The following is a 14,485-nucleotide window of genomic DNA, read 5'->3' on the forward strand; positions in this document are numbered from 1 at the left end:
GAAATGAATGGCAGCACTTTCAATTCTCATTATTTTGGATGATTTGAATTTGTGAAGTGTGTTTTATATCGGGCCTCTACTTCCAATTGCTGGTTAAAGGTGATATGCTATGTAAGCATACCAGCGCAATGGAGGTTTATTGATTTTCTACCACCTTGGAGTGCACAAGGGCCGTAATTCTCAGTATATTGAATGCACACTTCAGAGGTCTACATGACTGAGACAACATTGCATCCGTCAAAACTTCAAAACCTGTCATTCTTATTAGTATTATTATTTTTGGAATTTTCAATTTAGTATTATTTTTTGCACTTTTTTGTTTTTAAATCCGGGAAGTGGAAGTAACAGGTTTCATAAGAAATTTGTTTTACTTTCATGTGGACTCTAGTCCTTTCTTTCATTTTGACTAGAGACTGGTGCTGATTACGACGTGCACTACCGAATGCCGACACTCATGTAATTCAGAGTACACTGACAAGGAGAGTGGACTGTGACACAAGCAGGTATGTATTTCCAGAATTTTTGGCTTTGTTTTTTGCTTAATAAGACTAATTAGGCTACGTCTTTACCCGTGGTCCAGTTGAGAATTGGAATTTCTTTCTTTTGTTGACAGTTATAGCATCAACAATCTTATGGATTGAATCAGGAGGAACTATGTACTTGATGACTTTGTTAGCCCTCAAGCCACATTACATTCTTCGTGGTTTTGATTGTATTGTAAGTTACTAGGGATGTTTCCGTAATTATATAAATTCTGTTCATTAAATGATGGACAGTATTATTAAATTGAGGTGTCATGTTACAGAAATTTTGGAGCATAGTGTGCGCATGAGTCACTTCTATTGACGTTTAGGATGGAATTGTTTCTGGTGATTTTCAGTTTTTAAGTTGAGCACGCATGGAGATTCACTCCTTTGGATGATTTTCTTGCTTTATATAGTAAAAGTTTTGCTCATAAAATCTTCCATTTCGCAATTAACAATTAATTTATTTATTTTTATTTAATTAAGGCACAGGACCCGTTCTTGGCTCTGGGGTTCTGTCACTGTAGGACTATTAAATAGGAATTATATTTTCTTGTATTGACTATAACCAAAACCTTTTTGATACCCTCATTTTGATTTCTATTCCCTTTTCAGCCTGAACAATTGATAATTGTAATTTATTTGCGTTTGTACTGATTATGACCTGTCAAATTAATAACTTTGAAATGTTGTTGACGCCTTCCTGGCAAAAAAATAAGAGGAAGCATTAAGTGTATTGTGTCTTTGTGATCCCACAAACCCTGTTGTTGTATATAATATTTCTACTTTCGCCATTGTTGTTTACATTATAGTTTGTCCGTTGTTATTCTTATTTGTTTTTGTAACCATGTGTAATTATGTGTACTCTAGAGAAAACCTATATATTTTTTGATCACTGTTTGAGGGTATTTTGTTGTTTTGTTCTTTGAATTTTCAAGAAAATTCTTTTGAAGTTATACATGGTTCTTTTTTTAAACTAGAAACTTGAATGATTGTAGCGTTCATATCTCCAGGCAAAGATGACATGGTTAGGGACCGATTTGTGGGTGTTACCTGGGTCCCTTCTGGGGCCCATAGCAGGTCATCTTCCTCCTCCGAAAAAAATGCTGAGCCAGTTACACCCTGGTCAAGAGCTGCTGACACCAAATCCTCTTCTTGAGCTCCTGGCAGGCCACCCTGCCTTACTGCCTAGTCTATAGCTGAGATGAGACAACAGACCACTCAGAGCCCTGGGATGGCTTTCTCAAAAAAGTCAAAGCAGTTGCCATGGGCATTTGAGGCCAGTACTGGTTGAGCTACTTTGTCCAGATCCTCATCCCAGTCACTGTCAGATAAAATTGAGTAGGAGAAGAACATCTTCTGGCCATCAGCCCCTATCATGGTGTGCTCCATGCTATCACGACACAGATGCTGTAAGACCCGGGGAGATTGTAACAGTAATTAGGGTAGCAAAATCTGATGAGTCATTAGAGGGCCTGCTTCAGCATGCAAGCTCTCAAATTCCAAATGTAACTTAGACTGATTCAGTAGATGCAATCGATCCCTTACTGCCATAAGTAACTTCTGTTGGTCTGGAAGAGAGAGTCCGGGATAGTTTTGTTGCCCTTTTCTGCAGTCAAAAATAAATCCATTGCATTGTTGTGGTGTCACAGAGTGCCATCTCAGAGTGGCTATATCCTGAGTATTTGGAGCTGATGGATCCACCACCCTCCCCTAAGTGTTTACGGTGATAGCCAAGGCGAGCAGACAACCTCTTCCCCCCCTTGAGGTAAGAGAAACATTAGCAGGGCAACTAAAAGCCAAATTTTCCATTGACTTCTAAACTGGAATGCTGTGGTCTCTTGGTGGCATCCATAGAGCTTTGCAACTTTTCTTCCAGCACATAGCCAATAGGTAGGCTCAACTTCCTCAGACAATGCCATTCCTGGAGCCCGTCAGAGCCCATCACTGCCAGGAGTGAGACCACAGGATGAAAAAAGGAGTTCACGGGGGATCAAGGAAGGCTACTGCCTTGACTGACACTCCAGGCCAACGAGGCACCACCTTTCAACAGTGCCATCCAATCTGCCAGAGTTATCCAATTCAGGAGCCCAACCAGATGGCTAAAAGTCTGGGTCTGATATCCTGCTCACTCCACAAAGTTGACAGAAACCCCATATACACCCAGGATTGTTCCCTTAAATTGGCCGCACCAGGTTCGTAAAGAGGGTGCAGAGAAGGGGCATCCCAACCTGCCTGCTGGGAGAGTTAGGGAAGCATTGTTTTAGGCTGAAAAATTAAGGAAGCAGGGCCTCCATGCCGGCTCAACTGTGGGCCTCCATCTTCCCATCAGTACTAATAACCTAGACTTTCTGAAAGGCAGGTTAAAAAAATTTATAGCCTCTGAGATGTGTCCTGGGTTGGCTGTTATCACATGTGCAGTTGAGCAATTAACCCTTTTAAGTGCAGGATATGCAATAATGGTATCATAGATGTGTAGCGCCCAGACTTATTTAGAAAAGTAGTAAATATAATTAGACTGCACATAAATCCATGTTATGTAGCTGTTAATGCCTTGTCAATTTGTTAACCCAACATTGAATATAAGACTCTGGGTGAATTATCCATCTCCATCTCAAATAGTATAAATACTAAAGATGGCCAGTAACACTTTATTGTTTGGAGTCAATTTACTTCTTCTACCTCGTACGTGGTTGACCCCCTGGACTTCGTAACGATTGTAACTTTTGGCTGGCGTCATATTGGACTTGAAGCAAGTAGTTATCCTGGTGAACTTGAACTCTTGTGAGCTAAACTTTGAATGATGCCAAAACCTTAGGAGTTTTCCAGAGCTCTAAAAATGCTTTTTATGCTGCCCAGTCACACCTTGGCATTATCTCAAAATCCACAGGGGAACTCAACATGATACACTGCGCAGCATTATACAGGGGTGTCCTCTGGCTACCATTATATTTTACATTTTTATTGAGCCCTTTCTCCATCCAATCAATAAAGTCTTTTCACGTTAAAGCGGAGCTACTAAATTGTTATTTTATGTAGATAATCTAGCTTTTCACCAATAAGTAGATTCAAACATGTGGATCTGAATAATGTGATCTCTCATCTTATTATCAAAGGTGTTGTGAGATGAGATTAAAGCAAATTAGATACTGATTAATGTAGACTCCTAGAGGTATTGTCTGAAAATAACCCATGGGCCTCAGAAAGATAGTTGAGGGTCAGAAATAAATGCAAGATCTATATAATAGTTTATTAAAGAAAGATGTTCTGTAGCACTTGGGCTGGGGACTTCAGGTATTATCTATAGAAAGAATAAACGTGATTTAAATGTTCAGGTTTTCATTAAATATGTACTTGTGCTCAATGGATCTTTTTTGCACATATAAACCAATTAATTAGGTTATCTTTATCCTTTTGTAAAAAGTAAGCAGAGCTTAGTGATTCTAGGAGCACGCTCTGCTGGTTTAGCAGCAATTGTTCTTTACAACTGCAAGCCACCCAAGGCATTCTGGTATGTGTAATCTTAAGTAGTGTGAATCCACTTCTGTTGAGTGGAGGGTATGCATGTGTTACATTGGCATACTTCATTTGACTGTTACTTTATGTATTTCAGTCTCAGCATTGTTCAGCTAGTATTATTGATTTTTTTATGTACATTTCTCGTTATTTAGGAATTTCCAAAGATATATATTTGAAACCTTTTTTGGGGGCTGGAGGTGATGGTAGCCTGTTTCTTCAGTCAACTGTGGTAAAACTGAACAGAGCATTAGAAGAAAATGATATTGCCATGCTTGGATGTGAAAGGTAAATTTAAGTAGCAACTTTGTAACTCTAGTGAGGTTTCCTAGAGTTTTCTATCTGCAATTCCTATGATAACATAATTTAGAAAATGTTATTGAATGGTTGGAGGTGCTGGATTTCCTTTGTGAATTGAAGAAACCCAGTTATAAAAAAATAAGGTTTACATAACAGGTTTTATCAGATTGAAAGAGAAGAACATTAGATTTTGCTGTTGAATTTTCGAATTAAAATGAAACAAAAAACAGGTCATGAAATAAAGTCAATTTCAAACTTCTTTGGAAAAAGAGTAGTAGATGTCAACCCCAAGGTAGTGTTTACACATATCTGCAAATCAAGAAATACATTAAATCTTTCTTGAATATAATTATGAATATGTTTAAAGCCATTAAGATGTATTTCTTGTTCTAATTCCTTGTTAAATGCAATCAATTTTGGTGGAAAAGGTACATCCTTGTCCTCTCCTCCTCATATAGAGCTGAGAGGACCTGCTGGCTCAGTTGACGGAAAACATCCTCCAACAGCATGACATAAAAGGGCCCATCAGAACATGGACAGTACACTGCCCACCCTATAAATGGTGGATGGTGGACGTTGTAATGCGTTTTTTTCCCTGTGTGCCACCGCCATGAACAACCTGGTGGTGAGGGCCAGAAAACAATAATAACTCCCACACGCTGGGAAAAAATCCCTTGAGTGTGATGTAATTTGGGTGTTTGTTTCAGAAAAACAAAAGGTTTTGTAAAGTTTGGTGAATGGCTTGCAAAACAGATGGCAGCTAATCACCAAACATTTTGTACACTGAAAGACGACCATAATGGTGACACCTTTCAAGATTTATCATAACAGTGGTCCATTTTGATGTAAAGCAATAATCAATTGGCCAGCAGTCATCACAACATTTGATGGACAGCTAGTCCAGCAGGATGACGAAGGTGATGTCTATCACCACCTTGATAGACAGTATACTATCTGTCAAACCATGACATTAAAAAAGCTTTTTTCTATAGTGAAAAGATGTTTACTCTGAATTGGCCACAATGATATTGGAGAGAGATTGAAAATATATTTTCTACTGTTCATTAACCACCAATTTAGGCTAGTCTTCACACAATTTAGTTCTAGGGGACATTCCACTTATAACATTAAGGGTACTCTGTGTGTCTGTGGCTGTCTGTTTCAATCTGCCTTCTCCCCAGTACCCCATGGGGTGCCTCAAGGCTCGTCCATCAGCCCCATTTTATATAACGTCTACCTTAAACTGTTGATCACGTTAATAAAATCCCATAGGCTAAAGGCCATAAACTATGCTGATGACACTCAGCTCATCCTCTCTTGGGAGGGTGAAGAATCGATCCCTCTGGAATCGTTTCACGACTGTCTGAGAGATACAGCTGGTTGGCTGCATAAAAACTCCCTGCAATTTAACTCCTCCAAAACCGAGGTTCTGTTCTGTGCCGGAAGCCGGATCCCCCACCTGTTCCCAGCCGAATTTTGGCCCCGGAAGCCCCGGAAAAGCCATAGCCTGTCACCACCGTCCGCAACCTGGGTGTCATGATGGACAACAAACTCAGCATGGAAACTCAGGTGGCGAAAACAGTATCCACTTGCTCGGCCTTACTGCGCTCTCTACGCAAGATCATGCCACTTCTCCCCTCACAGGCCCGGGCGTTAATAGTCAGGTGTACTATTCTTAGTCGCCTTGACTATTGCAATGCAATGCTACTAGAGGCCCCAGCTGTACTGCTAGACCGACTCCAAAGAGTTCAAACGGCCGCTGCCAAACTGGCCCTTAGCTGGACCAGGAGATCTTCAGCCACAGCGGCTTTGGCCGAGCTGCACTGGCTCCCTATAAAGCAGCGAGTGGCCTTTAAATCACTCTGTCTTGTTTTTAAAGCACTGCACAGAGCCGGGCCCAGCTCCCTGCAAGCCATGTTCACCTGGTACATCCCAACCAGAGCTCTCTGCTCCTCCACAGCCTGCCTTGTCACAGTACCAAGATTTAACAAGGTCAGGACTGGGGGATGATCCTTTAGAGTTGCAGCCGCAAAACTTTGGAACAGCTTGCCCCTTGACATTCGCCAAACAACGGAACTCCTTCCATTCAGAAAGCGGATCAAAACCTGGCTCTTCCCTAAATGTTAAATTCTGGTTACCTTCCTCTGTTGTTCGCCTCTTCCTTCCACCTTAGGAGTTATTTCCAGCGCCAGGATACCTGCTAGGTGACAGCCGCGCTTTACAAGTGTTTTAAATAAATAAATTGGAGATGATGAAGAGATTTCTGAGCATATGACTTTTAGAAAGCCCACATCAGCAACGGCTTGGAAAGTGTTTAAAAGATTAATCAATGCAATATACCATTCCAGTTCTGAAATAAAGGCATGATGATTCTGCAGCTTGATATTTTGCAGCAGCTTGGTGGGTAATTCACTAAGACCAATACACTTAGGGGTAGAGTTTATTTTTTTTAATTAAAGACCTTTATTTGTAAGAATCACAGCCTGCGCTACACCACATATAGGAGCACATATTCAGATGCAATAGAACAGTTGGGTCGCGGAGCTCAGCAATGTTGAACACAGCCATTTAGCCGGCATCCCGGGGGCCCGGCGGCGAACAAGGTAGCAATCTAGGAAAGCAAACATTGTGCAATCACCACCCATCTGCAGAGTGTAGTGGACCATGGGCGCTTGCAAGCATCTGAAGTTCGTGTATGTCTAAGGTCTCAGGAGAACGAAGAGAGCCCAGAAACAAACTAACTAACCCAACTACCCCCCACCCTTCCCCGTTGGCCCGCAATGGTATCCCTGGTAGAAAATTCCAAGCAGATATGTCAGTGTACTAGTGCATACTCAGTCTACTGTCATCACCCCAAGTGCCCTCCACCCCGCACCCAACTCCCCGGGCAGTACCCTTCTCATACTATAGCTAATCCCCGCCTCCCCTCCCCCGCAGGCCCCCCATGAAGACACTATATCAGCTGTATCACCTAGTCCTCCGTGGAATCCGGGAGGTCTAGGGTCTCGGTACCATCCTGACCCTCCTACTCCCTTCGCTGCACGTAGTCCTGGTAAAGCCCCGAGAGGTTTTTAGGCCTGCTTCTGGGGGGGGGCAGTTCACTGTAGAGTTCTGATTGAGTGCAGAAGTGGAGTAGGTCCCCCGCCCATCTCTTCTTGGTGGGGAGGGGTCCCCTCATCCAGCACTGGGCAACCACCCTCCTGGCTGTCAGTAAGGCCATGCCTACTAGTCTACGCTGGGACGTAGGGAATGGCTTAGAGTATCCCAGCAGAGCTAGCTCTGGACCAATAGTCAGCTCCGTGCCTAGGATCCCATTGATCTCTAAGGATACCTCCGACCAAAATTTCTGGATACCTGGGCAGTACCATGCCATGTGGATAAAATCTGCAATCGGGGTGTGGCATCGTTCACATTCTGCCGACTGTCATAGCCCGTACCGGTGGAGTCGTTCCGGGGTATAGTATACCCTCTGGAGGAACTTAAAGTGCACCAGTCTGTGCCTTCCGTTGAGGGATAGTCTGCGCGTGCTGGAGCAGCAGTACTTCCACATGCCATCGTCTATTGGTGCGTGCAGATCACTCTGCCAGGCCTCTCTGGCCTTGGAGTGCTGGATTTGTTGGTTTTTAGCGCCCAGCTTATATAAGTTAGAGATTAGTTTACTAGAGGGTTTGTTTTTAATGACGTAGGAGAACTCTGGGACCTCAGGGGGTTCCTCCATTTCAGGGCCCAGCACTTCTTTACATGCTGACCGGAGTCTATGGAACTGGAACCTCTCCAGTAGGGTAGTCCCTGATGGAGTGGGGAGGAGCTGATCCCATGTCTTCAAGACCCCTGCCGTAAACAGGTCTTCCATTTTCAAGAGTCCCAGCGCACGTAGGGCCTCCGTAACTCCCTTTTCCCTGAGGGGGTCCAGCCACAACACCCAGTCGATCTGCATTTGCGGCAAATACAAAAATTGGCAGCCCTGCGCGTGGGATAGCATATGCCATGCATGGTGGTTGACCTAAGGGAGTCCAATTGGCCTATGGTGCGATCCCCCGGAAGACAGACGGTGGCCGGGAGGGGAAGAGGCTCCGCAAACAGGCGCTCCAGGGTCACATGCGGTATGCGTGGGTCCCCGTGGTTCCAGGCGTGCAAATGCGACGCCTGCGCGATGCAGTAGTATCTCTTCAGGTCAGGAGCTCCCAGTCCCCCCATTTCACATGGGAGCATTAGTGTCGACCACTGGAATCTGGGTTGCTTGCCTCCCCACGCCAATCTGATGAGCGCTTGCGTGAGTTGTTTGAAGAAGGCCTACGATAGGACCACCGGGATGTTGTTAAAGAGGAACAGGAACCTCGGCAGCACTATCATTTTCATAATGGCAATTCTGCCCATGAGGGATAGGGGGAGTTTGCACCATGCATCTACGTCCTCCACCAGTTTAGTGTATGTTACACCATAGTTGTCCCTGACTAAGATTTCCGGGTCAGTGTGTAATTGTATACCCAGGTATCTGACTGAGTCTGTAGTCCATTTCAGGGGGTATTCCATGTCAAAGGGGTGCGTCACAGGCGTCAGCGGGAAGGCAATTGACTTGTCCCAGTTCACCCTCAGCCCTGAGAGAGCGCCAAAGCGGACTACCTCCCGTAGAACCGCTGAAAGGTTCAACTCCGGGTCGCGGACATAGAGTAGGGTATCGTCAGCATAAGTTGAGATGCCTATTTTGTATGTAGGGAAGCTGATACTTTCCAGGCTGTGGTACTCCCTAATAGCGCAAGCTAGTGGCTCCGCAACAAGAGCATACAGCAGTGGCGAGAGAGGGCACCCCTGCCTAGTGCCCCTACTGATATTAAACGGATCCGTCACCCTATCCCCTAACTTCAGTCTCGCCGTTGGCTGGTAGTACAAGGCCCCCAGCATCTGCAGGAACGGTTCTCCCAGGCCCAGTTTCCTGAGGACTCTGATCATGAAGGGCCACTCCACAGAGTCAAAGGCCTTCTCCATATCGAGGAAAACCGCTAGGGCGGTGTTTTCCTGACGCACGTGTTGCATCGCACCTAGTACGGTGCGGATATTATATGTCAGGTTCCGGTTAGGGACAAAGCCTGACTGCTCAGGGGCAACCAGGTCTGATACCAAAAGCGACAAGCGGTTGGCCAGCACTTTGGTGAAGAGCTTGGCGTCCACATTTAACAGGCTAAGTGGTCTGTACGAGCTACAGGACTCCGGGGGTTTCCCTGGCTTTAAGATAGCGACTAGTAAGGCCTCCCTCATAGTGAGGGGCATAGCGCCCTCCTCACAGATATCGTCGAAGAGGGTGATCAGGTGTGGGACCAGCTTGTCTTTAAACGACTTGTAAAAGCCCACTGTCAGACCATCAGAGCCCGGTGCACTGCCCGATCTCATACTCGTCAGCGCTTCAAGAATCTCGTCCTCCTGTATGGGGGACATCAGGAATTCTCTGTCTGAGTTCGGTAAAAACGGCATGGCGATGTGTTCAAGGTAGTCATCAATCTCATCCTCTACGCGCAGCGACCTGGACTTGTACAGCTCGGCATAGTACTTCCGGAAGGTTAGTAGGATCTCCTCCTCGTCTGAGATAACTTCCCCCTCAGGCGTGTGAAGTTCATCCACCACCAGAGGTCTTCTAGTACCACGCACCATCCTTGCCAGGAGTGCCCCAGGCCTATCTCCCTCCCCGTACGATCGCGCCTTCGCGTATTTGCCCATGTGTAGTATCTCCCTGTCGGCTAGCTCATGGAATTCCATCAGCAGGTGTTTATGTCGGGCGTCAGCAGAAGACACTGAGGCACCCCGTGGCCGCCTCTCCAAGACCAACAGTTGGGATTCGAGAGTTGTCAAATCTCGTCTAATGGACCGTAGCACACTCGAGTGTTTGGACATCGCCATTCCCTTATGTAGGCCTTAAACGCGTCCCAGACTGTCTGGAAGCTGTCAACCGTGCCCAGGTTTGTTTCAAAGAAGGAGTCGATGTCCTCCACCAGTTTGGCCCGGAAGGCATCGTCTTGCAGGGAGTAGGGGGGGAACCTCCAGGTAAAGGGGGGATAGTCCTCCAAGGAGTGACCAGGTGCAGCAGTATGGGGGAGTGGTCAGAGAGTGCGGGGGAGTACTTCACACCTCCGAATGCTATCTATCATGATCTGAGATATCTGCCAGTAGTCGATTCTAGTATGAATATCGTGGAAGGCAGAGTAGTGAGTAAAGCCGCCTTTCACGGGGTGTTTATTTCTCCACACGTCTACAAGGTCTAATTTGATTAATTCCGCCTTCATGTGAGCAGCCGAAGCAACAGGCCTTCGGACAGGGCCCGAGGATCTATCAAGGGCGGGGTCAAAAACAAAGTTGAAGTCTCCTCCCCACAGTGTTCTAGAAGTGTTGTGTGTTCTGCACTGTGCCGACAGTTTTGTGTAAAAGTCAGGGCTGTCATAATTCTGTCCATAGACATTCACCACCAAAAGATCCAGACCCCTACCCCCACATCTAGCAATTACAAACCAACCCTCAGGGTCAGTTACCAGTGGGAGTAGCTTCAATTGAGAGGTAGGGCTAACCCAGGTAAGTACCCCCCTGGAGTGCGTTGTGAACCCTGCCGCCACTATGTGTCCCGCAAGTCCCCGGGCCTGCAGCATCCTGCTATTGAGTGGGAGGTGTGTATCCTGGAGGAGAGCTAGATCGACGTGGTGTCTGTGTAAATAGCTTAGGACCTTGAGTAGTTAACGATAGTCATTAAGTCCTCGTACATTCCATGTCAACATCTTTAGTTCCAGCTGAGTATGTGCAGTACTTCCTACATTAGCGCTAGTCATTCTAACAGCAAATACCATGGATAGCAAACAGCAGTTCTGTCATTGCACGGACTTGTGCATGTCATATCTACAGGTAATCGAAAATTAGGGGGTATGGGGAGCACTCCAATACTTAACATGCTCAAATAGTTCCATCCATTTTTAAATTTCTCATTTGCGTGCTGGTAGGATTAGTGCCAAAACCCTATGGCACCTGTGAATAAGTCCATGAAGGATAACGCACGATAAGGCCCAGTAATATTCAGTTGAAAGGGTAGGTGTTTACATGCTTTCACGTTTTTCAGAAAAAGTAATTAGTTCGAAATGGTTGCAGAGACTGTTTAGATAAAATAGATTAACAGAACGCTATGATATTCAGTTTAGTCTCTTAATTAGGTATCAAGTAACAAGGAGTGATGTAGCATGACCTTGCATTGCATTGAAGTTAATATACATATGTTTCTGTATTGTTTACAGCGTACCCTGACGAAGAGCACTAGATGCTCGAAATGCATTGGTTTTAAATAAACGCTGTTTTTGAAGAACCCTCGCATCTGTCGTGTTTATGCAAAAGGCTCGGATGGGCATAGCATTCTCACTAGAAACTTGAAAAATGGCATGAATATCCCGTTCGTGGATGGATACATAGGATGAAAACGTTAGATAAACAGACTAAAAATGGTTAAAGAAGAAAAATATTGGATTAAAACACTTTAAACGAACAAAATGTTTGCCAGACAGGCGCCATGCAATAGTGCGGTCGGTTGGGGCAACACACTGCCCCCTTCATGGACATATCTACAGGTAACGCATTGCAAGGCAATAATTTAAATTCTCCACAAACTGGACAGTGGGCACATTGTCCATTGCAGTACCCTCCCCGCCCATGGCAGGTCTCCCCCAACCCGGCCTTCCAGTCCCCAACCCACCCACAGCCGACCACCCCCAACCAGATCAGACAGAACCCCAAACCGCCCCCCTTCATCCCAACAATAATGGACTCAGAACAGTCCTTTAACTGGCTCACTGCAGAGCCTAACAGCCAAAAGCACAGGGGCAGAGGTTGCCAGTTAGAATCAGTTCCCCAACTGCACACCACCTCTAAGCTAGCGCGCCCCTGCGCCTAGCCCCAGCCAGTAGTTCAGCGCCGTAAGCGAGGCCCAGAATAGCAGGGCGGATGGGATGGACCCTCTTGCCCTCCAATTCCTAGGGACCCCCCAGGGTTCTCCGTCACTCCAGCCACCCTCTCAATAAACGTGATCAACCACACGAAGTGTCAGCCCAGGGCATGGGTTCCTCTCGTTCATACCCAACACAGAGATTAAGCCTCAGTTTTTCACCCGCCAGCGAGTCCGCAGGGCTTGTCCAGCATGTGGTCCAAAGGAGGTCGCCAGTACGGCCAGTGCCGCCCCTCGTCACTCCCCATATCACCCAGGGCCTTAGAACTGGAATGTCTCCGCCCGAACAGAGACCCGCTCGTGGGGCAAAGCACCGCACGTTCAGTCCTGTTCGTCCATTGTAGAGGCCCCATTAGTGTCATCGCTGCGGTTCCTCCGTGCGTCCCTGTGCTCTCTGGACCACTCTTTCAGGGATTTCTGGAGCTCCCTAGGGTCCGTGAAGAAGTGAAAATGCCCCTGCTTGTTGATCCGGAGTTTTGCATGGTACATCATGGCGTAGTCCAATCCCAGATCACGCAATTGCTTTTAGTAAGGGGCAAATTGTCTCCTCTCCTCCTGTACCTTGGCGATGAAATCTGGGTAAAGAGAGATGTCCATGCCCTCGTACTGCAGCTTGCCCTTATCCCTGGCCAATCGCAACGCCGTGTCTCTATCACGATAATTCAGGAGCTTCGCAATTATGGGGCGGGGGAGTGCACCCGGCTTTGGCTTGGGACCCAGGGTACGATGGGCCCTCTCAACAATGAACATGGGCGAAAAAGCCTCTTCCCCCAGCAGCACCTTCAAAAGTTTCTCAACGAAGAGCTCCATTTTACCGGTCTGGGTGGTCTCCGCAACTCCTGTGATACGGATGTTGGATCTACGTGACCTCGCTTCCAAGTCTTCTGACTTATCTTGGATCACCTGCAGGAGTCTGCCAAACTGTTTTCTGTCTTTGTCCCATTCGCTCTGCGCCTCCTCCGCCTCCGTGAGCCGCCTTTCCGCCACGTTGAGGCGTTCAGCATGCTTGTTCACGCGCTCCGACATGCGGTCCATACGGTATGACAGGACATTAATTTTGGTTCCAATGGACGCTATGCTGTCCTGTATGCCCTTTTCCATAGAAACCAGCAGGTCTCGAAGTTCAGCGCCCGCTGACCCATCCAGGGCTGCCCCCTTCGGGGACGCCTCTGTGGCTGGCGCCTCTGGTCCCTTTGTTCGTCGCTGTTCAAAGGAGAGTTTCGCCTGCGTTCTGTCGTTCTTCCCCATGGCTATTCGGCTTGACATCAAAGTGACCACCGAGTCGACTTCCGTACTCAGGTGAGGTGTTCCAAAGGCTCGCTGCGCGCCCTGGTAGTCAGTGCACCCTCCGCAGCCACGACAAGGCTGCCCGTGGGGATACCGGTCGAAAATGGCACCAAGTTCCAGTTTCCTGCCACACGTCTCACCAGACCAGCGACTATTAGCAATCAACAGCAGCGCTGCTCCGCCGGCCCTGTGTGTCCAATATTGCGCCACCCAGCGATTCTTCTCCGAGCCACGTGCGTCAGAGTTCCGTCCAGGGTGTAGTTAGTTCAAGGCCAGGAGGCCCTCTTCTTCCTGAGGCTTCTGGGGCAAGCTGTCGCAAGCATGGCGTGCACTCACAGTCACTGCTTCAATCGCCACAGCCCGAACCAACCTGGCTCAACTCCGCCGCAAAGTCACACTCAGGCCCTGCATCTGTCACAGTGCGCGGGTACCCAAAAGCAAGGTCCACTTTCAGTATGTCAGGGCCTCAAAATGGCGGCGGCCGCAAGGGTCCTCGGCCCGCCACCAGCACCGCCGATGATCGCCTCCACGCACCCTCGACAGATTTTTGGGCAAGTCAGTGGGGGGGGGGCCGCAGCTAGCGCCGATGCAGGCTAGTACCCCACTGCGTACTCACTGTAGCGTCCCTGGGTCAGTCACACGCGTCGCCTTGTTCCAAGCAGCGTTCTTCCAGCCAGACACCCGCCCGGGGCGAAGTATCCCCTCTCCAGCGGTCACTCCGTGTGATGCAAGCCGGGCAAAGGGCAATCCGCCCGTGCACGTCGCCCGGAGCGCACCTCCCCTCTCTTCTCAGCAATGCTGCCGGGGGGACATCCAGGCACAGCACCCTTGCTTCCGTGTGGTTCCGGGGGGAGGGAGAGGAGCGCCGTGGACCGCTCTTCAATTCTTCCGG

The sequence above is a fragment of the Lissotriton vulgaris genome, chromosome 9, assembly GCF_964263255.1.
Source record: "Lissotriton vulgaris chromosome 9, aLisVul1.2, whole genome shotgun sequence".
NCBI classification, from domain to species: domain Eukaryota; kingdom Metazoa; phylum Chordata; class Amphibia; order Caudata; family Salamandridae; genus Lissotriton; species Lissotriton vulgaris.